The sequence below is a fragment of the Mus musculus genome, chromosome 13, assembly GCF_000001635.26.
Source record: "Mus musculus strain C57BL/6J chromosome 13, GRCm38.p6 C57BL/6J".
In the NCBI taxonomy this organism is placed as follows: domain Eukaryota; kingdom Metazoa; phylum Chordata; class Mammalia; order Rodentia; family Muridae; genus Mus; species Mus musculus.
Window position 1 is genome coordinate 58,775,018 of NC_000079.6, and position 24,145 is coordinate 58,799,162.

Genomic DNA, 24,145 nt, shown 5'->3' on the forward strand with positions numbered 1-24,145 from the left:
CTTCTGTGTTTGCTAGGCCCTGGCATAGCCTCACAAGAGACAGCTATATCAGGGTCCTTTCAGCAAAATCTTGCTGGAGTATGCAATGGTGTCAGCATTTGAAGGCTGATTATGGGATGGATCCCTGGGTATGGCAGTCTTTAGACGGTCCATCCTTTCGTCTCAGCTCCAAACTTTGTCTCTGTAACTCCTTCCATGGGTGTTTTGTTCCCAATTCTAAGAAGGGGCAAAGTGTCCACATTTTGGTCTTCGTTCTTCTTGAGTTTCATGTGTTTTGCAAACTTTATCTAATATCTTGGGTATTCTAAGTTTCTGGGCTAATATCCACTTATCAGTGAGTCCATTTCATGTAAGTTCTTTTGTGATTGGGTTACCTCACGATACAGAGAAGATTAGCATAGCCCCAAGTTTTTAGAAAAGATTTGTTTTTATTTATATGTGTGGGTGCTGTACTAACACACACCAGAAGAGGGCATCAGATACTCTGGAGTTCCGAGCTGGTGAGCCTCCTGGCATGTGCTGGGAACTGAACTCTGGCTCAGCAAGAGCAGTAAACATGCTGAACCTCTGAGCCATCTCTCCCACCCTTGATTTTCTTCTACCTGAGAGGTGAACACTGCTGCTCCCTTTCTCATTAGGAGCACTGAGGGGGAGGAGGGGGTTGTAAAAGGCTTGTGTTTGCTGGGACTGAGTTATCTGTGATGAGAACCTTAGGCTCAGTTGGCTTAAGTAAAGAAGAGGAGGATCTATCTTCTCACAGACATGAACAGTCTCAGGGAGAGCCTGGGCCAAAGGAGTGATCTCAAGTATGGTTCCACGTCCTTACTTCTTGACTATGCCTTGATCTGCTCCTTCTATCAATCTGGCTCTCTGGTTTGATTTAGGCAGGAAATGAATGCTCAGGCCGCCTAACTCCTCAGATTCAAATCCCACTGGAAAGTGAAGACTTTACAACTGGGTTCCATCTGATTGGCTTGGATTGTCACATGTCCTGTAAACCAAACAGAGTCAGTATTTTCTGAGCGGAAGTTGGGTGTGTGAGGGTACGTACATCCCTTTGATAAAAAGTCATTGCGCTTGGCCTTCTGGAGACAAAGCGGGTGGACTTCAGAAACCCTTACGGACTTCCCTGGCCATAATGTGTGAACCAGTCAGTAAGCTGCAGGACTGGCCTGCTCTTATGAATTCCATTCTGAAGCATGCTCCTTGTAACTGTGCAAACTCCGGCAGCAATGGGACCTCTGTTTTAACCGGGTTGTTGATGTCTCCGCTAGAACGGCAGGCGAGTGCATCTGACCTTGATCTTTGGTTTGTACTTCCTTCCACACCCCTGCATTATATCCCCCAGTGGGTTTAAGAGGCTCTCATGTCCTTTCTTCTGATATGATGACCAGAGGAGGAATGTGGGTAATGCATATTCCATATCTTTCCAGGCAATCTTCCAGCAAGCCATCACCAAGGCTCCAGCACAAAGAACATGAGCCGGGTCAGAATCTGGAGGGGATGCTTATTGCAGGGAGAAGTCAAACCCGGAGATGAATTCCATTTATCTCCCATTATCCTTACTATAAATAGCTGAGCATATCTGCTGTTATTATTATTTATTTAATTAGTTGTTTATCTACTCAGTAAACAATTATCTAGTATCTATAGCATCTCTCTGGTTCTGCACGGTTCCAGGGGACCAGGCAGCCCCCTTCCTCGGGGGAAGTCTGTGTGTTGCACTCCTTTCACAGAAAGCTGATGTCTGCGCCGAGCCCTCAGCCAATCCAGGTTTCCCAGTAAGCCTGTCATACTCTGTCCTCCTTTGCTTGTATCATGTTTATATCTTCTGTATTATATCCAAAGACAGGAGATGTGCGGAGGTACGAGGGTCGGACGACTGGCCTAAGATCCACACCTGTCACTGACACTCTGTTAAGTCACTTTACGACTTAACACTAAGTGACTTCGTTTCTAGACGATTGTTTTCTCGCTGATTAAAATGAAGATGACAGTTGCTTAAGAAAATGCTTCACAGCTCTTCGTACAACGCGGTGGAATGGAATGGGATGTGTGTGGGAAGCGTTTGGCATCGTGGTTGGCCCAGAGCAGAAACGGAATACAAGTTTTCTCTTACCAGCCCCCCTTTCCTTGCTCCTTTGAGGCTTCTCTCTCTCTCTCTTGTCCTGGTCCCATGAAGTCATGTTATATGTGGCAATTGTTGGTGCAATGTGGAGTCTCTTGTAGGAAGGAGCACCTGTCAGAGAAAAGAGGGCTTCTGCAGGTGGTTTGTGGCCTCCTGTGTTTCGGATACACTCATGTATCCAAGTATGTGTCTACATTGTTCAGCAGGAGAATGGCATGAACTGGGGTGCCCACCACGACCTACGAGGCTGAAACCCTGGGCGCATCTAATGCTGACTGGACAAAGACCTCAGCTAGGGCGGAGGAGATAGGTTGTTTTCAGTTCCTTCTAGGACAATCTCATTGTGAGCACATCTTAGAATGTGAGTCAGATACATGGTACCTAATGTAGTCAGAAACATCCTTGGTCAGTTATAGGGACGTCACTCCAACTGGTTTAGACCTAGAGAGATAAATACTGCTTAAATCGCTTCAGGAATGATGGTCCTCTGTCCCTGAGACCCTGACTCCAGTGTGGTGCATCTCAGCCTCAGCTGTCTCTCTGGCAGGTCCATCTGACCCAGAAGTCACTAACAAGTCCGGGAGCTTTGCTCTCAGCCACGATGTCACAGATTAGAGATCGGCCCTCTCAGCTGTACCTGTGAGGACTCTGAGACGGGGTTTCAGGACTCTGGTTGGTTTTGCCCACTCGGTTTTTATGAGCCCATCACAGTGGACAGTAGTCTAGACAGTGCTCTGATGGCCAGGCCTGTACACTGGAAGGAGGCCTGGACCAGGGGTAGGAGGAAGAAGAAAAATAAGTTCAGAAGAACAGTACATAAACAAAACAAAACAAAAAACAAAAAAAAAGAAAAGGTTTCCCAGACTCAGTATTTTTAAAGCCTTGGTTTATATAACATCAAGGCCTCATGAGAAACCAGGCCTCTGGTATTCTTGGGTCTGGAGAACATTCGTGAGTCTTCCGGGCTCATTAGGGATCTAATTATTAGTGTATTTGCCCTATCAACGACAAGGTAATCAAATGAATTCTTTGATTCTAACCCAGTAGATGGTGAGCACAGAAGCAGCCCTGGGAAGCCGCACAGCGGCTACTCCTTTGTGTTCGCGTCAGACAGTGATCTAGGCGCTCTTCCCAAAGGCATTTAGCACTGGCTAATATTTACAGTCAGTGGAACCGAATTAACACGAAAATGTCTTTGCGTGTGGGTGGGCCTCCTCCAATCAGCTCAAGAGGCTTAAGGACAAAGCCCAAGATTTCCCTAAGAAGGGATGAGGCTCACCCGTGGGTTGCAAGCCCAAACTCCTGGCTCAGTGTCTGGCCTGCTTCTCTGTCGTGCAGGTTTTAAACTTGCCTGGGCAGACCCACACCTCAAAACCCAATCTCTCCACCCCTTCTGTCTCAAGTATGGATGTAAACATAGATACGCTCACATCTCCTTCTGCTCTGTCTCTCTGTGGAATCCTGGGTGATGCTTCCATGCCAAAGTGTGATGTATAGTTAAAAAACTCACAGCAATCACGGTCCTGGGGAGGCTTTCCAGAAAGTTCCAGCTGAAGACTTTCTCCTTCAACATGTAGATCATTTCCTGCTTGTGAAGTAATTGCCCGTATCCAGTGGTACCCTCTTTCTACGAGCTCCTGAAAAGCAATCTGGCAGCATCACACTGGAAAGAACACTTGATGATACTCGAGACACGGCACCCCTCTACCCAGGAAATCAAACTCCTTCATAGGCATTACACCATCAGGTTGATGGCAAGCGCCACTTTAAGACTGGCTGAAACTGGTTCAGCATGAGCCTGGCTGGGTGCTATGCTAGGCGGAAACTCACAGACTGGGAGAAGAAAAGGAGTTGTGCCGTGTCTAGAAATACAAATGAAAAGTTTTAGGGATGGAACAACTGTTTTCCTGAGTCAATTAGAAAAGAAGAAAAAAACTAAATGCATACTTTTAAGTTTTTATTTATTTGTTTTAGAAAAGTAGACTTTCAGATGCGTCTCATGATTTTCAAGAACCGGTTAAAAAGAAATGAAGTCACCGGTGTGTGCGTGAGTTCTACTTGCTGCCGTTGGATGGTACTTGCCTTTTGTACTCACCTGAGACCTTTCCCGCTGTCTCCCGGGGGTCACGTGGATGCTTTAACCTAACCACCATATGTGACAGTTGCAGTCTGAGGACGAAGTCTGCTGTAGCTGCCCTAGCCTTAAAAAAACCAAAACAAACAAACAAAACAAAAACAAACAAACAAACAAACAAATGCACAGGAGGTCTTACGTGGCTTCTGATACCACGGAAATGTCTGACAGGAGTCACGTTGGAAAAATCGGTTCGTCCAGTGGCCAAACAAACCCACTGATGGCTGAGCCCGCCTCGATTGAGCTGGTGGCGTCAATGTCCTCTCCAGGCAACACTTTCCTTCCTCGGAGTGTGATAAAGGAGTTTCCTATGGAAAAGAAGTTCTTTAGAATGATGAGAAGTTACTTTTCTAGAAAAAGGGGCGGGGCTGTATTTAAACGCGTGTCTTCTACAGAAACTAAACTGGGACCACGGCGCATGTTATTTGTGATCTTAGAAGTCCTTAGCGAAAATAAAAACTCAGGCTCTCCAGGGGCTGGTGATGGGCTCTCCAATCATTGCTGCCTGCACTCAGCCCTTGGGCCCCGCCCTAGTCTTCAGATTGGTCTGTGCTGAGGATCACTTGTCAGTGTGGGAGAGAGGATGACAGAGTGTGGGAACTTAGTGCCACTAGGACAAAATCCCAGGTAGTAGCGGTTCTTTATCTTCCTAGTGAGTGCTACGACCCTTTAATTCAGTTCCCTGTGACCTGGAGGCCCCAGCCATAAAATTATTTTCACTGCTATTTCGTGACTGTAATTTGCTACTGTTATGAATGTAATGTAAATATCTGATATGCAGGATATCTGATATGTGACCCCAGTGAAAAGGTCCTTTGACCTGCAAAGGGGTCATGACCCAGAGGTTGAGAACCACTGAGGTAGCAGACCAGCACTGGCAAATCCTCCCTAACTGTTGGGACAGATAAGACAGTGGGCTCCATCACAGAAACCCACATTACATTATATTCTTTTTCTGAGAGAGTAAACCCAAGGTTTGTAAGGGTCTGAAAATTGCTGAAGGAAAAACCCCAGACGCAGTATGCAAAGACAAAGAGTATTTATTCTGCAGAAACATCCAGCATGTGGGAGTCAACCATTCTCTAAAATGGTGACCCCAGAAAACACAGGTCTTCTTATTGGAAACCGGGGGAACTCTCTTGAAAATTAGGGAATCTAAAATTTCATTGGTGGGTGCTAGGGGGTCACAGGTGGTCAGTGATCTGCCCTCCTATGTCATGAGCTTCTAATCATATGATGAAATAGGGCTGCCCAGCGCAGACGGCCCATTCTGAGATATTTCCCCATTTTTGTAATTATCTCCAGGCCGTTATTGGGAGCTGGTGCCTTATGGCTTTTTTTTTTTTTTTTTTTTTTTTTTTAATCCTCCGAAATCAGGCCTGGCCTTTAAATGGTGACAAATGTCCTTAAATGCAGATAAATAGGTTGTCCTTGCAGGTTCAAATTAGTTAAAGTGTATATGCTTTTAGTGGTAAATTCAAACCAAACAACAGGAAAGCTGTGCTGTAAACACTCATGGGCTACTCTTCAGCATCCTTACCACACTTTTTAAGAGTTCTGTTTGATGACTTCCTGTCTAGGCTGTTACTTTCCGGGGCATGGAGTGAGGGTAGGTGTAGTCACGGAAGACTTCTATGTGAGTCTGCAGTCATTGATAACACTGCAAAGTAATGCCCTTGTTGTTTATAGCCAACAGGAGCACAGATTGTAAATTCCACACGGTTTCTGCTGAAAGCACGTGCCAGGGACCTCAGCAAGGTCTCCAGCGGCAGTACAGACCTCAGATATAAGAAGGCCCCTTGCCACAGCCCCGGCTACGGACATCATCATAGCCCTCGCTCTGCTCAGCACAGGCCAAGGACATCCACAGGGTCTTGGGGCCTACAGGGGCCACAGACACAGACAGGGTCCCTGGTGGCAGCCCTGCCCATGGCATCAGGAGGGCAGGAGAGGAGGGTTTAAATTCTCAACTTTCTCTGAGCCACTGATTTTAGGTTTTTTCTTTTGTTCTTTACACTTTTTTCCCCAACACTTCCTTTCCCTTCAGTTTTACCATAACATGGTTTGTTAAAAATTGGACCCTTGGTGTGTGAGTTATAAGGAGGAAAATCATTTACATTAGCCTGGTTACTGATGCATTGCTAAAGATACCTGCTTTTCTGTCTAGCTATCTACCATCTATCATCTATCTACTTAACTATTCATTTATGTATTTACATTTGGCCAGCTATCATTTATCTATCAGCTAGCTATCATCTATCTTAGCTATCATCTATTATCAATCTATTATCTATTTTATCTGTCTAACTACCTACCTACTGTCAACTATTTACCCACAATTCATCTTTATTTCTGTATATTGAACATCTATCACTATTTATAAACTACATACCTTGACATATATATGTATATACATATACACATTATACACACACACACACACACACACACACATACACACACATATATATTCAGTTTCCTGGGAAAAATATGAATGGTAAATACTTAAATTCATTAACAAATTTATATTAATTCCTCCTCCAAATAGCCCCTTGAGGAAATTTGTAATAATACTGACCTTATAAACAAGGAAATGATGTCACCAAATGACTAAGTCACCTTCTGCAAACTACTCAGGCAGTGATAAGGGCAGAAGCCTGGGTTTGGAGTCATATTTATAAACACCACGACTAAGTCTCTCTTTAATCAACCAAGTGTGTTCAGTAGAAATTGAGGCAGGCAGCATGAGCAAAGGAAAAGAAGGGTAGGTGAGGAGCAGCGCTCGGTGGGAACTGTGCATGAAGACGAGGTGCCCTTAGGTACCCTAGGAACGGGCTGTCACCTTTATGCTCACAGCGATGTATCTAGATGACATGTCTCTAACTTTTCCAATGCTGGGACCAGACTTTATGACTCAGAGTTTAATTGGGCTTACGGTTTGAGAGAGTTAGAGTCTATGAAGACAAAACTTGAGGCAAGGCAGCAAGAGGTCCAGGCAGCAGCTGAGAGCTAATGTCTGGATCCTCAAACAGGAGGCACAAGCACCCTAGGAATAACATGGACTTTTGAAACCTTAAAACCCACCCCTAGTGACGTACCTCCTCCAAAAAAAAAGCCACACCTCCTAACCCTTCCCAGACAGATTCACCAACGGGAACCAAGTGTTGAAATTGTACCAATTATAAAGATTTCAACCAGTGTAAGATTGTGGCTATATAATTCTTTGCTTAGAATAAATTTAGTAATCCATCTCATCTATTCCCTCCCTGATCAGAATTATGACCATTTTCAAATTATCCCTTAAAATGACAAGCTATCTATAATTCTGTTATCCAGTCTTTGTATGTTTAGAAGGCTCAGGACCTGACTGAAGTTCTGACTGAATCCGAAAGGTGAGATGAAGAGAGGCCATCGGGGCTCAGCAGCTATTCCTGAAGCTGTTTTGGAAGCAAGTCTCTGGAAACAGCATCAGGAGCCGGGGGCTAGATCAGCAGTGTCCTGAGGATGAATCTTGCCAGAGCTGTGCATTCTGCAATATATGAATCGCATAACCAAAGTATTAGTACCATTGAGATTTTTGTATGGATTGTGCCAGGTGCACAGATCAGTTAAGGATGAATTTTGTTCCTTCTTTGAGCAGGTGAAAGACAACTGACTTTTCATGAGTTAATCTGATCAATAACCAATTGTGATAAATCTTCATTCATGCCATGTGAAGGAGGGCATGAAGAATCTTAAGGTTTCCATAACCAACAAGATTTACTGTCTAAATTTAGCTGACGTTTTGGTTAGAGACATTTTTATGTCTAGGCCAGTTCCTGGGCCGTTCCCATGTTGAGGAATCAGCAGATTAAGTTACCTGCCCTGTTTGATTTTCTCCAATTTTTTTTTCTGTAGCCAAGATCTTCATGTGGTCTTCTCCTGTCATATCTGATCCATATCACTCTGGAAGGGGTCCAAAGCCTTTTCTTCTTTCCTGTCAGCACAAATACAGAGACTCTCTTCCAAAATAGGGTGCCTTGATCCAGTAACTGGATATCATTAAAGGCATAGAATGAATTAAATTAATAGCTGACCTCTCTCTCAGAGGGTTTTTAATATCATAAGTACCAAACTCATAATCATCTTCACTGTGATAATTAAAACTGTTCAAAGCAATTAAAACAATCAAAACAAACATTATCTGTTGGTGTAGCGCACCTCCAATCTCTCCGGTTTGTTCCTACATGATTGATTTTTAATAGTGAGACCAAGGCCTAGGTTTCTACTGTCCAAGACAGGTTAGGCTCAATACCCTCTGCTTTTCAATCTATAATTTAAGATCAAATGCCTCAGCTATTTATTCATCTCTATATACTTAAATGCTCCCATCTGTGGAGATTAATCTCTCTGTGTGTACATAGATCCTCTTCTCCTTATGTAACTTGAATTAACACAAGTTTCTTTATCTGTCTGAGGTAAGTTTTTCCCACTTATCCTCTGCTCTTAGACCTATAATTCAAGATCAAAATCCTCAGTTATTTATCCATCTATGCATTTAACTTTAATTAAATTCCCTTCTATTTACTGTGTAAGCCTATTTCCAGGTTCTATATTGTTATACCAGGCTGAATAATCCCAGAAATCCCATGTAGACCATGTTCACAAGAATCTGAAAATTTGCCCTGGCATAGACTTTTTCAAATTTCTTTTAATGAATTTTTCTCATTCCTTCTATTCTCTCTTCTTGCCTTTATTTCCCACATTTGAGTTCAAAGGCCTAGATTTCCTTATTCCATGTATATTTAAGAACATTTAAACAATTACCATTATACTCCTTTCTATCCTTAAAAACAAATCAAATGTTATGTATCCCTTTCCTTTGATTATGTGCTTGTAGGAAGCAGACAGTGTCTACCATCTGACTCTCCACCTTGGAGCAGCCTGCACAGCTCTCTATGAAGCAGGGTCTCCCAGCACCTCTGAGCTTAAGCTCTCTGAAGCAGCCAGAAACCTTTAGAAGGGCCAGGGTAAATCTCTGCTGGTGGTTGTGTTCTTTTGTTCTAGTTAGGTTTGTGTGGGAAGCAGTTTACTTGGCTTGGCTCGCTGAGAAAACAATTCTCCCCCCTCCTAAACTTATTCTATTGTGCGTGTGTACTCTATTTGGGAATTTCCAGTTAATTTTTAAAAGTGAGTTCTTGCCTACCATGTTGGTGCCAAATAATAAGCTCGTGGTTATATTAGATTCTGATCTAATTATATTAAGGTGCTTTCTGCTATATTCAAATAGAAATAGCTAAGAGTAGTCAAGGTTCAACAATTCAGATATGCTTTATATAGAAAGATAGTCTTCAAAAACATCAGAAATCCATAGAATATGACATTTAATATTAATTCATTATTAAAGATCATTTGACTAGAGACATATCTGCTCCTGAAAGTACCCACTTCTTGGTTCAAAGAAGAAATTGAGCATCAAAATCTCCATATGGAGTTGCTCCAGTTATGGTAAGGTAGCCACTGGACAAAAATTGCTCTGTTCATCTACAGACAAAAAAATACTGTCCAAGAAAGGACACACAATGTGGGACAGTCAACAGTTTGGCTCTGCCAAGACAAAGTAAATAAGCCCTTTGTAGTTCCTACTTTACTTAAGGTATATCAGATGGTTCTGGGCCAGAAGGCTGAAGACAGATGCTCCAACATTTTGAGTAATAGGTGACTGTCCAAATAGTCAGTTGTCTCTACAATTTGTTTAAGTTTTAGAAGCTATGTTTTTGTGCTCCCTATATATTCAGATAATAAATCATTCTTGGATTTCTGACTGGGTTGAAGACTAGTTATAGTCTCACAATCAAACACAAGTTGCTTAACATTGAGGAAGATGATGTAAACAGGATGGCTTTCACATAGTAACACAAGTTAAAGTCAGAACACAGTTCAGGTATAGAATTGTAAACTCCTTAAGTCAGGATAACTAGTAGAGTACTTATCTAATTGACCAATATGATGGACTGGATGGTAATTGTATATCATACTTTGTAATTTATATAATTTTTATGATTGTGTTCAATTTGTGTCTGAGAGAAGAGCCTTTTTAAAAAAATTGGACAGGAAGGGTGAGATGTTGTGAATTCGTTCTAATGCTTTGTCTTAACTTGACTCCCAAAAGCCACTTCTAGACCTGAGGGTTCTGGCTTTGATTGGTAATGAAGAACTGCAATACAGCTGGGCAGGGAGATGGAGGTGGGACTTTTAGATTGCATGGACAAGGGAAGGGGAAAGAGGAGGAGGAGGGAGAGGAGGATGAGGGAGAGGAGGAGGAAGAAGAGGAGAATCACTATTACTTGTTGAGAGAGGGATCAGATTTAAGAGCTGCAGGAGATAAAGCATCCTACAATGTAGGCTGAAAGGGAAAGTGGCCCTGGGTGGGGTGTGTGGGGCCTGCCAAGAAGGTAACAGGGCAGCAAAGATAACATAGATTTAGAAGGTGCTGAGCCAGGAATACCAGAGGGAAGTGTGTATTAGCCGTGGGGTGGCTTAGAAGTGCTCAGCTATTGAGCTAGTCAAGGCATATCAAAATTAGCTGGTATGTGTGTGTCTTTCATTCGCAAATCCAGAGCTCTTGGGCAGGTGCAGCGCCAGGAGCCAAGGTGGATTAACTAATTCGCTGCTACTACGTATGAACTTGTGGGGGCCATTCTCATTCAGACCACCCACATGACTTTAACCATTAACTTACGTGGAGGGAAGAAGAAGGGGGGGCAAAGAAAGAAAAAGGAAGAGTAGGAGGGGGGGAGGAGGAAGAGGGTGAAAGGGAGGAGAAGAAGGAGGAGGAGGAGGAAACATGAAGGAGAAGCAAAGAGGTTCATTTTGCTAAGAATAGTTCTCTAATTACAGAACTCAATCCCTATAGTGTGAACCTGGTGGTGAAAGTCCTGGAGAGATGCTCTAAGATGCATCCTGGAGAGATGCTCTAAGCATCCCATTTGCATCTCAAGGAGGAGATGTTCCCCAGAGGAGATCAGGACACAGACCATGGAGGCTCACTTTAGTCTGGGAACCAGAGTGGACTTCTGAGCTTTGTGTTTGACTCTGAGAGACTCTAAGTGCTTTGTAGTCTATTTTTGGAAGGGAGAATAAGAGAAAGAGGAAAGTGGGTCAGGATTGCAGGGTTGGAGAATGAGGGGGAAAAAAACCCAGAGCTTTTATTTTATTTTTCTCTCCTCCCAAATGATAACAACAACAACAACAACAAAAAAAAAAAAACAACAAAACCAAAAAAACAAAAACAAAAAAACCCCAAAGAATCTTGCTTTGAGTGAAGAGCGGCAGCTGTCTGGAGTTAGTCCTGCTGGGTGACAGGCTGGTGGCTGCAGATCACTGACCTCATTTCCTGCTCCGCAGTCAGTGTGTGCCCCACCCCCCATCCTGAAGGGTTCTGCCTTCGTTTGAATGGTGCCCAGTCAGCTTACAGTCCTGAAGTTCAGGCAACTTTGATGTTAACAGAGGGCTACAGTTAACCAAAGGGGCAAGAATTTCTAAAGAATCTGAAATACAAAATTCTGATATAAATAAGAACCTGAAAGAGGAAAATGTGAATGAAAAAGAAAACCTGAGCTAGGAATGACTGATTAGAACATGCTTGTTTTAAACCATCAAAAGCACACTGGTTGCAGAAGCCAATCAGAGGGGAAAAGATACTTTTCTAACGTCTGAGTCCTGTTGTTTACATTTGGGGATAGTTAATTTTTCTTCCTGGGAAATATTGTGTTTCATTTTATATAATATTGCTCATTTTATAATGGAATATTTATATTCTGTATTCTAACCTTTAGCTAAGAAAGAATTCCCAGGTTCATCGTATACAATTTTAGACAGCTTTGTTGGATGGATACAACAGTCTACTTATCTCCTCTTGGATCTGAGGATTCAAGTTGCTGCTGATTAGTGTTACTGTGACAAATATTCCAGGTATCCCACATATGACTATTAGGCTAGCTGAGGGTAACACAATGTTATGGGGGAATTTATCTTAATATAATAAAACTCACTACAGTTCTGGGTGCCACATATCATACAAGCTGAGCTTGGATATAGAAAAGTCAGGGAGGATGGATCAGTATGGGCAACTGCACTCCGCCGGGCTATGTTTCTGCTTGCCGTGGTAAGCCTAGAATTAGAGCTGGCAGCTGGGCTCAGCCGGGCTTGCATAAAAGCAACTCCTTGAAGAGTTAGAGAAAGATTGTCTGAGGAAGTGGTTCAATGGAGGCAGGACTTGCCAGGAACAAGAGTGTATGCACCAAAAGAAGAATGTTCTCAGTGTGGCGGAAAGAGCTGGGAGAGCATCAGAGTTGAGTAGAAATCAGAGGGTTCAGGCCTAGTGGTAGATAAAAGATATTTGAGTGAATGTAAGACAGTGGAGGACAGATTGGCACAAACAAAAATGGCAAACCTAGGAGAAAAAATGAACACTGAAGCATCCTTCACGGACACACCATGTAGTTCCCGAGGCAGAAATTTCACTGTGCTGAGCCTCCAAAGACCATATTTGATGTCTGAAATCAAACAGAGGAGAAAAGAAAACGATGGGACAAAAAGGAAGGGGGTGACCAGGTGGGTTAGGAGGGAGCAAAGCTGGGGAAGAGATAGCAGGTCTGTGCCTGGAAAGCAAGCTGTACATTTGGCTGGAGTTAGAGGGGATTGCTCATAGGAAGCAGAGTGGACACTGTGTTATATAGATGTTAACACTGGGTCTTAGCAAGTCCTAGGGCGGGTTTGTTTGGGGCCTGGGAATGAGAGAAATCATAAATGTTTTAAAGTGTTTATTTATATGTATGGGTATTTTGTACTGTGTGTGCCTGGTGCCTTCGGAGGCCCAGGGGCTGGAGTTACAGATGGTTATAGTCTGTGTGGGTGCTGGGAATTGAACCTAGGTCCTCTGGAAGAACAGTCAGTGCTCTTACCTGCTGAGCAGACTCTCATGCCCCAGGATAGAGTTTTAGGTGGCCATGCAGCACGTAAGACCAGAACCAGCCAACCACTGGAAAGGATGAGAGAAACAAGTGTGCAAGAAACCTCTTTGGGGAACTTTGCAGTTCAACGCAAAGAAATGACCAGTGGCCCAGATAGAAAGAGGGAAAGTTTAAAACTATTAACAAAACAAGACAAAATAAACCCACAGGAGCAACAGTGGCTGGCAGCTGTCGAGATGCAGTGGGAAGTGGGAGAGGGGGTAAGGACAGGCAAATCTACACAAAGGTATCTTGGTGGGATGGGCATACAACTGAGCAGGAAGTCAGTGTTATGGGGAAGATTAATTCCGTTTTGCTCGTATGGGAGTGGAGGTGTTGGAGGTGAGCCTGAGAGAATCGCACTTCATGTGTGATTTTGCAAGTTCCCCGGGGAAACTGCAATCTGGAGCATAGAAGGCCTTACTGATCTACTGTATGTGACTGGTGGCGCTTCAAGATGGAGTCACGAAGATTTGAGGAATCAAAATTAGTTCTAGTCAGGGTCTTCACTTACTGAGCTTTTGGTTAGCTATTTTTAAAAAAAATCTAAATTTTGTCAACAGCCGGGTACTCAAAAATGAACCAGTATAGAAGGTGTGCCATGCAGACACAACGGAACATTATCCAGCCGTAACAAACCATGCACTTCTGTCGGTCGCAGCAGCATGGGTGGAACCAGAGGACATTCTGTTAACCGTGGTAAAGGAGGCACAGAACACAAGTACCGCAGGCAGCTAAGGAAGCTCGTCTCAAGAAACTTGAGAGGAGGGACTGTGGACGTGCTCAGTGGGTTGTGCTCAGCTAGCAAGCACAAGGCCCAGGGTTCAAACCCTGCCCCACCATTAAAAAAAAAAAAAAAAGAGCTGAGACTGGAATGATGGTCACCAGAGATGGGAGAGAGATGGGTGAAAGGGTCACACCAAACACTTGTTCAGCAGTTGCCAAGTCACAGAACGGGGAGTAAGATCTGATGATCGATTGCACAGTAGGGCGACTCTGATGGGAGACTGCACAGTAGGGCGACTGGGAATGGTGATCTGATCGTGTGCTGTGCATTTCCGAAAAGCCAAAAGGATCTGAATGCTTTCACCATAAAAAAACGATAGTTACCTGAGGAGATGAGAGAGCCCATTCTGATTTAACGTTATGCAACATGTCCTTGCATCAAAGTAGCATGGGGGCTGGAGAGATGGCTCAGGGGTCAGAGTGCCTACTGTCCTCTCAGAGGGTCCGGCTTTGGTTCTCAGCACCTACTCCTGGAATCTGACTCCTAATATCCAAAGGTACTGCACACTTATGCACCACCCCCATGATCAAAAGAACAAAATCGTTTAAAAGTTCGCATTGCATCCTATGACTATATGTAGCTCTCGGTGTGGCCTTTCGGGAGTGAGTTTATTTCACCAGTGTGGTTTGCCAGATATTAACAGATGAAGTCTGTAGGAAATTATTTTTAAAGTCTCTTGGGGGCTGGCTGGGGAGATGGCTCGGCGGGGGTGGGGGCGGGGTGGTGGTGGTGGTAAAGGGTTTGCTGCCAAGCCTGATGATCTGAGACTGAGCCTTAGAACCCACGAGGTGGAAAGGAGAGAACCAACTCAGGCACACTGTCCTCTGACCTCCTCGTGGGTGCTGTGCCAGGAGAAGACATGCTCGAGTGAGTGACGAGGGGAATGAATGAATGGATGGATGGATGAATGAATAAATAAGTGAATGCAATAACAAATGACTTTGAGATTTGTTTTTTATGTGCATTTGTTTTGACTTTTATGTGCACTGGTATTTCTGACTGTGTGTATGTCTGCCTGAGGGTGTCAGCTCCCCTGGAACTGGAGTCACAGACAGTTGTCAGCTGCCATGTGGATGCTGGGAATTGAACCCCGGTCTTCTAGAAAAGTAGCAAGGGTTCTTAACCACCAAGCCGTCTCTCCAGCCCCTCTTTAAAAGATTTATTTATTTTTATTTTATGCAAATGATTTTAAAATACTGCTCTAGACATAGAACACACACATCTCAGAGCGTTTGAGGACGCCATGGAGTAAGGAAAGCCCAGTGGGTCCCTAGCATCTGCAAATTACTGACCAGGAGTTGTGACCCCTGCGTTTTCCAGACGAACAAACATTCCCCCAGCAGATTTAGATGTTCGACAATTTACATCTTGTTCTGCTTTTGTTTTGACTCTGTGTGTGTGTGTCCGTTATCAGAGGGTAATGCACAGCCATCAGAAACAAGTGTCATGGACCCTGATGTCTATCTCTGAGAGGAAAAGGGCTACGTGCTTTGGGCTCTTTTGCTCATGGGTCACAGCAAATGCTTTGGGGCTCGTCCCAGAAATCTCTGGTTAAACAGAACCTCGCTAAAGTGGACTGCAAAACGGGGGTCTTTGGGGAATCCCTGTGACCGTGGGCATCGGAAAGCATGTTTTATCCTTCAGATTATGGGCGCTTTATTGTTTTCTCTCTGCCCCTTGACCCCTGTGTCCTTTAAAAAATTATGAGGACAACTGTGTGATTCGTATTTTACAAAGCAATATCGAATTAATTCTTTCAAGAAAACAATTATGGCTTTTTAAAAAAAATCCTGTAACCCAGGAAATAAAGTAAAAACGTATTAGTGCCTATGAGGGTCACTTTCTTCACATTTTGCTCAGCGTATCTGAAGCCTGGAGCTGCTGTGGCTGAAGATGAAGTTGGAGATGAAGATGGAGGAGGTGATGAGGCGGGTGCTGGGGCATAGTCATCTGGGCTAGTCAAGAGTCATGATGTTCTTTCTGGGCTAATTACCAGAATGTAAACACCAACTACAGACAATAGAACCGTACTGACTCACCTGAATCACATTCATGAGTCGACAGGAGAGGTGACAGAGACAAGTAGAAGATTCTGGTATTGTCTACTGCATTATAATCTCACTGCATTCATTTGTAAGAACCCACTTAATGAATACGTAGTCTGGTCTATATAAATGAATAAGAAGACCCTGGCTAGAGACTACAACGGGACGTCCTTGCATGTGGGTTCTAGCTTCCAGTGGTGCAGAGTGGAGATAATTTAGCTGCTGGTTTAGTGACTAGACCTCTGGAAAGAGCTCAGGTTTTGCTGTTCTTCTGCCTAGAAGAGGGACCCCAGACAAGGGGTTATTGAGAGCATATCTGACATCTAGGAGAATAAGTGTGAAGAAGTAGCTGTTACTGTTGCCAAGTAGCTTCAAGTCCAGACACATGCAGATGCCATGCGCAGGAAGAGAGCTCTAGAAAGCCCATGCAAGGGGCAGATGGGATAATCTATGAAAAGCACTGGGGATATAAAGAGAAGATTTTATGGGGTGGTCTGGGAAAGGGTAGCAATTAGGCATGGTACTTAGACAGACACAATTTCAGATGGAAGTTTGTTTTTAGCAACCTGTTTTCGAGGAGGAGATGCCAAATATTTTGAGGCTCTTCTTCCTATTCTGGGCATAATGACTATGACTTTTATAACCCACCTGTGCTATAGTGGGTGCACAGAGGGTAGAGCCAAGAAAAAGATGCACAGCTGGGTCCACTTGCCCAGAGTCCTGTTGAATTTGTTGCTTGCTAGCTCTGATAGTTTCCTGGCTGCTAGGAAGGACGGCTAGAAAATTCTGCATTCTGGAAGTTATGGTTTTCCCCAGGACACGTCTTTAGATGGCTGGTGGGAGGCCTTTACCCCTCTTTGGGTCTACTGGCAAATCAGCCTGTCCTTTGGAAGTGGATAGGAGAGGTTAGCCTGAATACCTTACAATGAAGAACTATTATTTGCAATTAATAATTATCAGGAAAATACTTACCAAAACAAACAAACAAACAAAAAACCAAAAAACAAAAAAACGACAAACACGGACACAGCAGCTGCTGGGAAAACAGTGTCCAACCAGAGCCAGATTTAAGATCTTTCTGTGAGTCAAAATGTTCTCTGCAGGGCCTGAAAACGGAGTTTCCACACGGAACTTCCCACGTTGTCCCATACTCCAGTGAGCTGAAGACTCCAATGTCTGACTAAGCGCCTTGAGCCTCTGATGCCTAAGTGCCTCCTAACTTCCTCCATGAGAGACTCTGCTCTCATGGGAAAGGTTGCCAAGGCACCAAGTCCGTTCAGCGAAATAACTTTTCCTAGCCTTTGACTAGGGACTGACTTTGGGACAGATCTAACGCACTAGGACTAAAGGAAGGAGGAAGGTTGAGGAAGCATCCTGTTCAGCTGGCTCCTTTGCCCATTCTGTAGCTGGGCAAACCTTGGATGGAAGAAGAGCTAAGACAGGCAGCACAAGTCCCCAGTCACAGTGAGAGGACTCCACCCCAACAGGAAGGCCAGCTTTGAACTTACACCAAGAGCAATGAGTTTATTGGAATCAGGGTATTTCCTGGAGCAGCCTGGTTTTCTGAGTCGCACTCTTTTGAGCCTGTCATTATTCCCCACTTCTTTAAGGCAGGTGATTCAGTTTACTTAACACTGGGGGAAACTTCAGGAACTACGGGATTCTACAGAGTGACAAAGCCCATTTTGTTCCTAGGATGATTGGTTTTGTTTCATTAGAGGACACTGGATTAGTCAGTAACTGCAAAAGCTATCACATAAAATGGTTTGAATGCAATCTAATTTGAATGGAATGAGATGAGCTAGCCTGGTGCCGATACACTGTATTTTGTGGAATGTAAATAATTTCTTATAAGAATGGCCAACATTCTAGTTTTTAAATTTTAAAGAAATTTTTTTTTAATTTTGAAAGACTTAGAAGCAATTGCAGAGAAATGTACAGAGAATTTCCCTGAGCCCCTAACTCTGTCTCCTCCAAAGCCAACACTGTGTGTAAATATAGAGCAATGCCAACCGGGAAACTGATACAGGCACATCTACAGAACTGGTCTAGAGTCCACATCTCTATGTGCTGTCTGTATGTGTGGCACTGCACATCAGTCCATAACATGTGTGACGTCACTGAACTAGTACCCACAGTAAGACGTAAAACTGAATCATCTTCCTAAGGCACACTCATGCTAATCCTTCACAGCTCCCTTAAACCCTAACCATGTCTGCCCCACTAAGGCTATAAACCCTCAAAGCCCACCCTAACGGATGTACTTCCTCCAGCAAGGTCACACCTTCTCAAGGTTCCACAGTGCCACCCTTTGGGGACCAAGTGTTCAAATAGTTGAACCTCTGGGGGACATTTCTCACTCAGACCTACTCATGCATAGGATGGAGAAGGAAGTGGGCGGGGGGGGGGGAGAGTCACACAACATAAGTTCCCTAGTTGACTGCGGTATGAAAATACATTCACTGTGATTTGTTTTTAGCCTTTTAACAGAATTTCCATAGAAAAATATTTTAAGGCTGGTAAGATTTACTCCTCAACTTTTTCTCATGAATTATACTTTCTATGTCACAAGACTTTGTTTTTTTTTTCCCAAATTTTTCATTTATGTGTAGTATGTGTGAGCCTACATGAGCGTACGTATACCGCATGAATGAAGTAGTCTGCTTAGGCCAGAAGAGGGCAGTTGATCCCCCTGGAGTTACAGACAGGAGCTGCCACACAGGTGCTGGGAACTGAACCACGTCCTCCACAAGAGCAGCAAGTGCTTTTTATTGCAGGACCAACCCTTTAGCCCTTGTATATTTAAGCTCCCAGTATCTTATCCTTCTAAATACACATCCATGATCTATCTTGTTTTGAGACAGGATCTCAGACAGCCCAGGCTGATCATCTGCTGTCTTAGTTAGAGTTTTACTGCTGTGAAGAGACACCATGACCAAGGCAAGTCTTATAAAAAAACATTTACTTGGGGCTGGTTTACAGGTTCAGAGGTTCAGTCCATTATCATCAAGGTGGGAGCATGGCAGTATCCAGGCAGGCACAGCGCAGGTAGAGCTGAGAGTTCTACATCTTCATCCAAAGGCTGCTAGTGGAAGACTGACTTCCAGGCAACTAGGGTGAGGATCTTATGCCCACACCCACAGTGACACACCCATTCCAACCAGGTCACACCTATTCCAACAAGGCCACACCTATTCCAACAAGGCCACACCTCCAAATGGCGTCACTCCCTGGCCCAAGAATATACAAACCATCACATTCCACTCCCTGGCCCCCATAGACTTGTTCAAACACATGAGTCTAGGTGGGGCCATACTTAAACATAGCATAATACAAAATGCATTTAGTCCAACTTTCAAAGTCCTCATAGTCTATAGCAGTCTCAACAATGTTAAAAGTCCAAAGTTCAAGGTCTCTTCTGAGATCCATCCAATCACTTAACTGTAATCCTCAAAGAAAGACAGGAAACCAGCTGGGCAGATTCCAAACTCTGCATCTCCATGGCTGATGCCAAAGTGGTCTTCAGATCTCCACTCCTTTTTCATCTTTGTTGACTGCAACAAACTGCTTTCTCCTGGGCTGGTTCCACTCCCTGTTAGCAGCTTTCCTCAGTGTGTATCCCATGGCTCTGGCATCTTTAACATTGTTGAGTCTCCAAGGCAATTTCAATGTTACAGCTTCTTGTTTCAATGTCTGGGATTCCACTTGATCTTTTGGGCTCCTCCTAAGGGCTGACATCACTTCTCCAGCTCTGCCCTCTGTAGCACTCTAAGCTCAGATTGATCCACTCCACTACAGCTGCTGTTCTTGGTGATCATCACATGGTGGGATCTGACATCTCCAATACACAAGGGTGTTCCACTCCAACTAGGCTTCACAAGTAGCCTCTCATAGGCTCTCTTCATGGTGCCAAGCCTCAAATCCTTTACATGTCCCCTTCAATCCTGGGCCATCAACTATAGCTGAGGCTACACCTTCTCCAATGGCCTTCCATGACCTCTCACAGTGCCAAGCCTCAGCTGTTCTTCATGACACCTTCATACCTTCAAAACCAGTACCACCTGGGTGATTCTTACACATTACCAAGTCCAGCCGCAGCATGAGGTACAATCTTGGCTATCTCTGGAACACAGCTTCTTTGTGGTCCCAGGAAACAATTCCTAGATCTCAACTCAGTGATGCTGGTCTCTTCTTAATCATTGCTAATGTCTTAGCTCCAGCTAGCCAGCATCAGTTGTCCAAGTAGTCCCTTCTATTATTCACTTTAAAGTCAGGGCCACATGGCTAAAACTGCAGAGTTCTACTGCTTGCAGGATCTGGAACATGGTCCCCTTGTTCTATTACATTATCACCAGCTTTCTGTTCTCCAACTCCTTCACTACCTAAGATTGGCTGCTCTGGATCTTGCTCTGCATATTGACCTTGAATGCTGAGATCAGCACGCCTGTCTCATGGGATTAAAAGTGTGTACCACCATGCCTGGATCCAAATTTAGCTGGGTAGGATCTTGCCCCAAAGTCCCACTCCCTTAATCTGTTATCTCCCAGAACACAGGATTTTGCTCCATTTTACTTCCTGGTACCCCTTTAATAGTTGAACCATATATTTTATATGAACCATATATTTTATATTTTTCCTTTCTAAGCTTGCTATGCTTGTTCAAACTTCTCTTCATAAGACTTAACCAGAGAACAAAGTCTCTGCTGGGCTTTTTTGAAACTTCCTTTGTCAATTCAATTAATCTGAGTCTCTTCACCTTTGCCTCAGGCAGACTTTTCAGACAAAGGCAAAAAGTAGCCACGTTCTTCACCAAAATACCACAAAAACAGTCTTCATGCCGCATTCTGAAATTATTGTCCTTTGAAATCTCTTGGGCAAGGTCAACATGGTTCAAATTACTCCCAGCAACATAGTCTTCCATATTCCTACTAGGATGACCGATTAAGCCCCATTTAAAGCATTCCACTGTGTTCCAAATTCAAAGTCCCAAAATCCACATTCTTTCAAATAAAAGCATGGTCAGGCCTATCACAGCAATACCCCAGTCCCTGGTACCAAATTCTGTCTTAGTTAGGGTTTTACTTCTGTGAACAGACACCATGACCAAGGCAAGTCTTATAAAAAACAACATTTACTTGGGGCTGGCTTACAGGTTCAGAGGTTCAGTCCATTATCATCAAGGTGAGAGCATGGCAGTATCTAGGCAGGCATGGCACAGGCAGAGCTGAGAGTTCTATGTCTTCATCCAAAGGCTGCTAGTGGAAGACTGACTTCCAGGCAACTAGGGTGAGGATCTTATGCCCACACCCACAGTGACACACCCATTCCAACCAGGTCACACCTATTCCAACAAGGCCACACCTCAAATGGCGTAACTCCCTGGCCCAAGAATATACAAACTGTCACATCTGCCCTCCTGTCTGAACCTCCCAAGTGTTGTGTTTACAAGCCTGTGGCACACGCTGCTTCCATAATCCGTTTCCAGTGAGGTTTTATACAGGGTATATTTGATTGGGCTTCTTATTTCTTTTCCTTGTGAATACCCCATTGTGTGTATATTTTTAGGGAAAAATGAGTATTTAGTTAAACAGCCCATGATATTTTCTATGTTTTCAAATTTTCTTGAACAGAAAGGACTGGGAGACAAGGCAGAATGTAGATGACCACTGTACATATTAGTAAGTGTTTTTAACGGCTTACAGGGTGGTGGTGGGTGGGTCTTAAATAAGCAGCCGCAAACCAAATATAGCATGCGGACAGTTGTCACATACATTTTTTTGGGGGGGGGGGCGGTTCGAGACAGGGTTTCTCTGTATAGCCCTGGCTTTCCTGGAGCTCACTTTGTAGACCAGGCTGGGCTGGGACTCAGAAATCCGCCTGCCTCTGCCTCCCCTGTGCTGGGATTAAAGGCGTGCGCCACCACGCCCGGCCCATACATTGTTTTTAAAAGTACTATTTTGTGTAATGGCTTCATTCTCTTTGGTTGTATCCTCAGTAGGGGAAGGCTGGATCATCTGGCGGTTCTGTTTTCAGTTCTTTGAGGAGCCTCCATATTGTTTTCCAGAACGGCTATACTAATTTACATGTAGTTAGAAGAAACCGCTTATAGTGTCTATACAGTAAGATAATGATAATTTACCAGGCAAGAAAGGAGTGTGAATGTCGTCTTACTTTCCTCTCGCTGTGGATGAAGCACCATTACCCAAAGCAACTTAAAGAAGGAAGGGTTAAATCGACTTAGGGTCCCAGACTGATCAGAGTCCATCACAGAAGCAAGGCCTGGCAACCAGGGTCCGGAGAGTGGCAGAATCGGGGAGCTGCGAGCCCACATCTTTACACAGGAGCACAAAGCAGAGAAGAACAGGAAGTGAGGTAAACGGAAACACCCAGAGCCCGCCCCCAGTGACAGACTTCCTCCGGAAGGCCAAGTGTTCACATACCAGAACCTGTGAGGGACATTCTTATTCAAATCACCACACTGTTGAGCAGAGGTCACTGCCCCAGGGGATGAATGTGTTAATTACCTCAGTGTGACCTTTGTCTATGAAATGCTTGCATTGAATCTGTCTATACCTTGAAGTATGCATAAACGTGTGTGGGGTAAAAATAAGAACACAGTAAATTTAATAAACACATTTTGAGCAGACTGGGAGTCTGAGGCCTCCCTCCCTCAAACTCACAGTTCGGTCTGAGTTTAGGAGAAACGATAAGAGCCATGGTAGACTTAAGACTCAGGCTGTCTGCCAATGCGAGACAGGAAGCAGGGCAGAACACCACCACCAGTGATGCTGAGAAATACCGAAGACCAAACTAATCAGGAAGAGTGACGAGGGAAGGGAGTGAAAGTAAATTCAAGTGTTTTATGTTTTCTTTTGCTTTGTTTAAAATTTGGCTCCACTCACACTGAGTCCTGTGCTGAACACATGGGCTTGGGCTTAGACCACGAACAGAGGTCTGTAAGGTAAAGGGGGCATTGCCACCTGTGTAGTGAGCTGGCCTGGATAGAGTCCAGCTCTTAATGAGGGGGTCTCAGGGTAGACTCTGAGAACCTGTTTATCGTGTTATTAAGAGACATGAATAAAATGGGGAGGGCAGATGGTTTTCTATAGAGATCTGTGGCAAACTGGCAAGTATGTAGATGGTATTTCATTCACAGGTATTAAATAGCAGATATAAGACGTTCTGGTATTGTCGCTCTCTAATCGGGAAACTGACTGTTGGATCACAGTCTTCTTTGTAAAGTCATATCTCAGAAAGGAAAGAAGGTTGAAGAAGAAATGCTAAGGTAATAGATAGCTCTGTGGTTCTCTCCATTCAGTGGAGGGATAGTGTGATGTAGCCAGATCTATATTATGTGAAGACGCAGAAACCACCATGACCTGTGGGGAATACACTGTGTGCCCTGCTACCTCTGCTCATGGCTAGCTCCACGTCAGTCCCTGTGGTAGGCAGCTGGTTGTTCTTTCGCAGTGAGAAGGATGCTGTGGTGGTCTGAACGACAATGGCCTCTATACGTTCACAAGTTTGAACATTTGGTCCCTAGGTGATGGAACTGTTTGGGAAGGATCAGGAGATACAGGTTTATTGGAGGAGTTGTGTTTCAAAATACTCCCATCTGCTCCAGTGTGCTCTCTACCACCTCGTGGTTGCAGGTCAGGGCGTGAGCCTGTCACCATGTATTTGCCTGGCCAGCATAGGCTCTAACCCTCAATTAAACTTTCTTTTATACATTGTCTTAGTCATGGTGTTTGATGACAGCAAGAGAAATGAAAACAACACAGAGGTTGATACTAGATCAAGAAGTCTTGCTGTGACAGACCTGATCATGTGTCTTGGGGAGGGTGGTCATGCCGTCTGAACTTTGGGCCGGAAAAGCCGCTGAGTGCTCAAAGCTCGGCAGCGGGCTGTTTCTTGGGAGCTTAGGAAATAATGGCTTGAGTTCCTGTCCTGACTTCCCTGGGAGATGGACTTTCTCCTCAAGTTGGTTATGATCATGCTACTCAACCACAGCCATAGAAATCTTAACTAAGACAGAGCAGCCGCTTTGAGTCCTGCTGA

General features: G+C 44.1%; 1 long non-coding RNA gene across 2 annotated transcripts; it reads right to left on the bottom strand.

The window, feature by feature from the left end:
• Positions 1-4,117: 4,117 nt before the first annotated feature.
• On the bottom strand, positions 4,118-22,433 carry Gm40968. Of its 2 annotated transcripts, none has more exons than XR_873537.2 (3): positions 22,259-22,433; positions 7,626-7,791; positions 4,118-4,570 (listed from the first exon to the last, which is right to left on the bottom strand). It is a non-coding gene; the product is annotated as a predicted gene, 40968 (long non-coding RNA). The 2 variants fall into 2 exon arrangements; XR_873535.2 differs by having other exon boundaries at positions 22,227-22,433.
• Between the last annotated feature and the right edge of the window lie 1,712 nt (positions 22,434-24,145).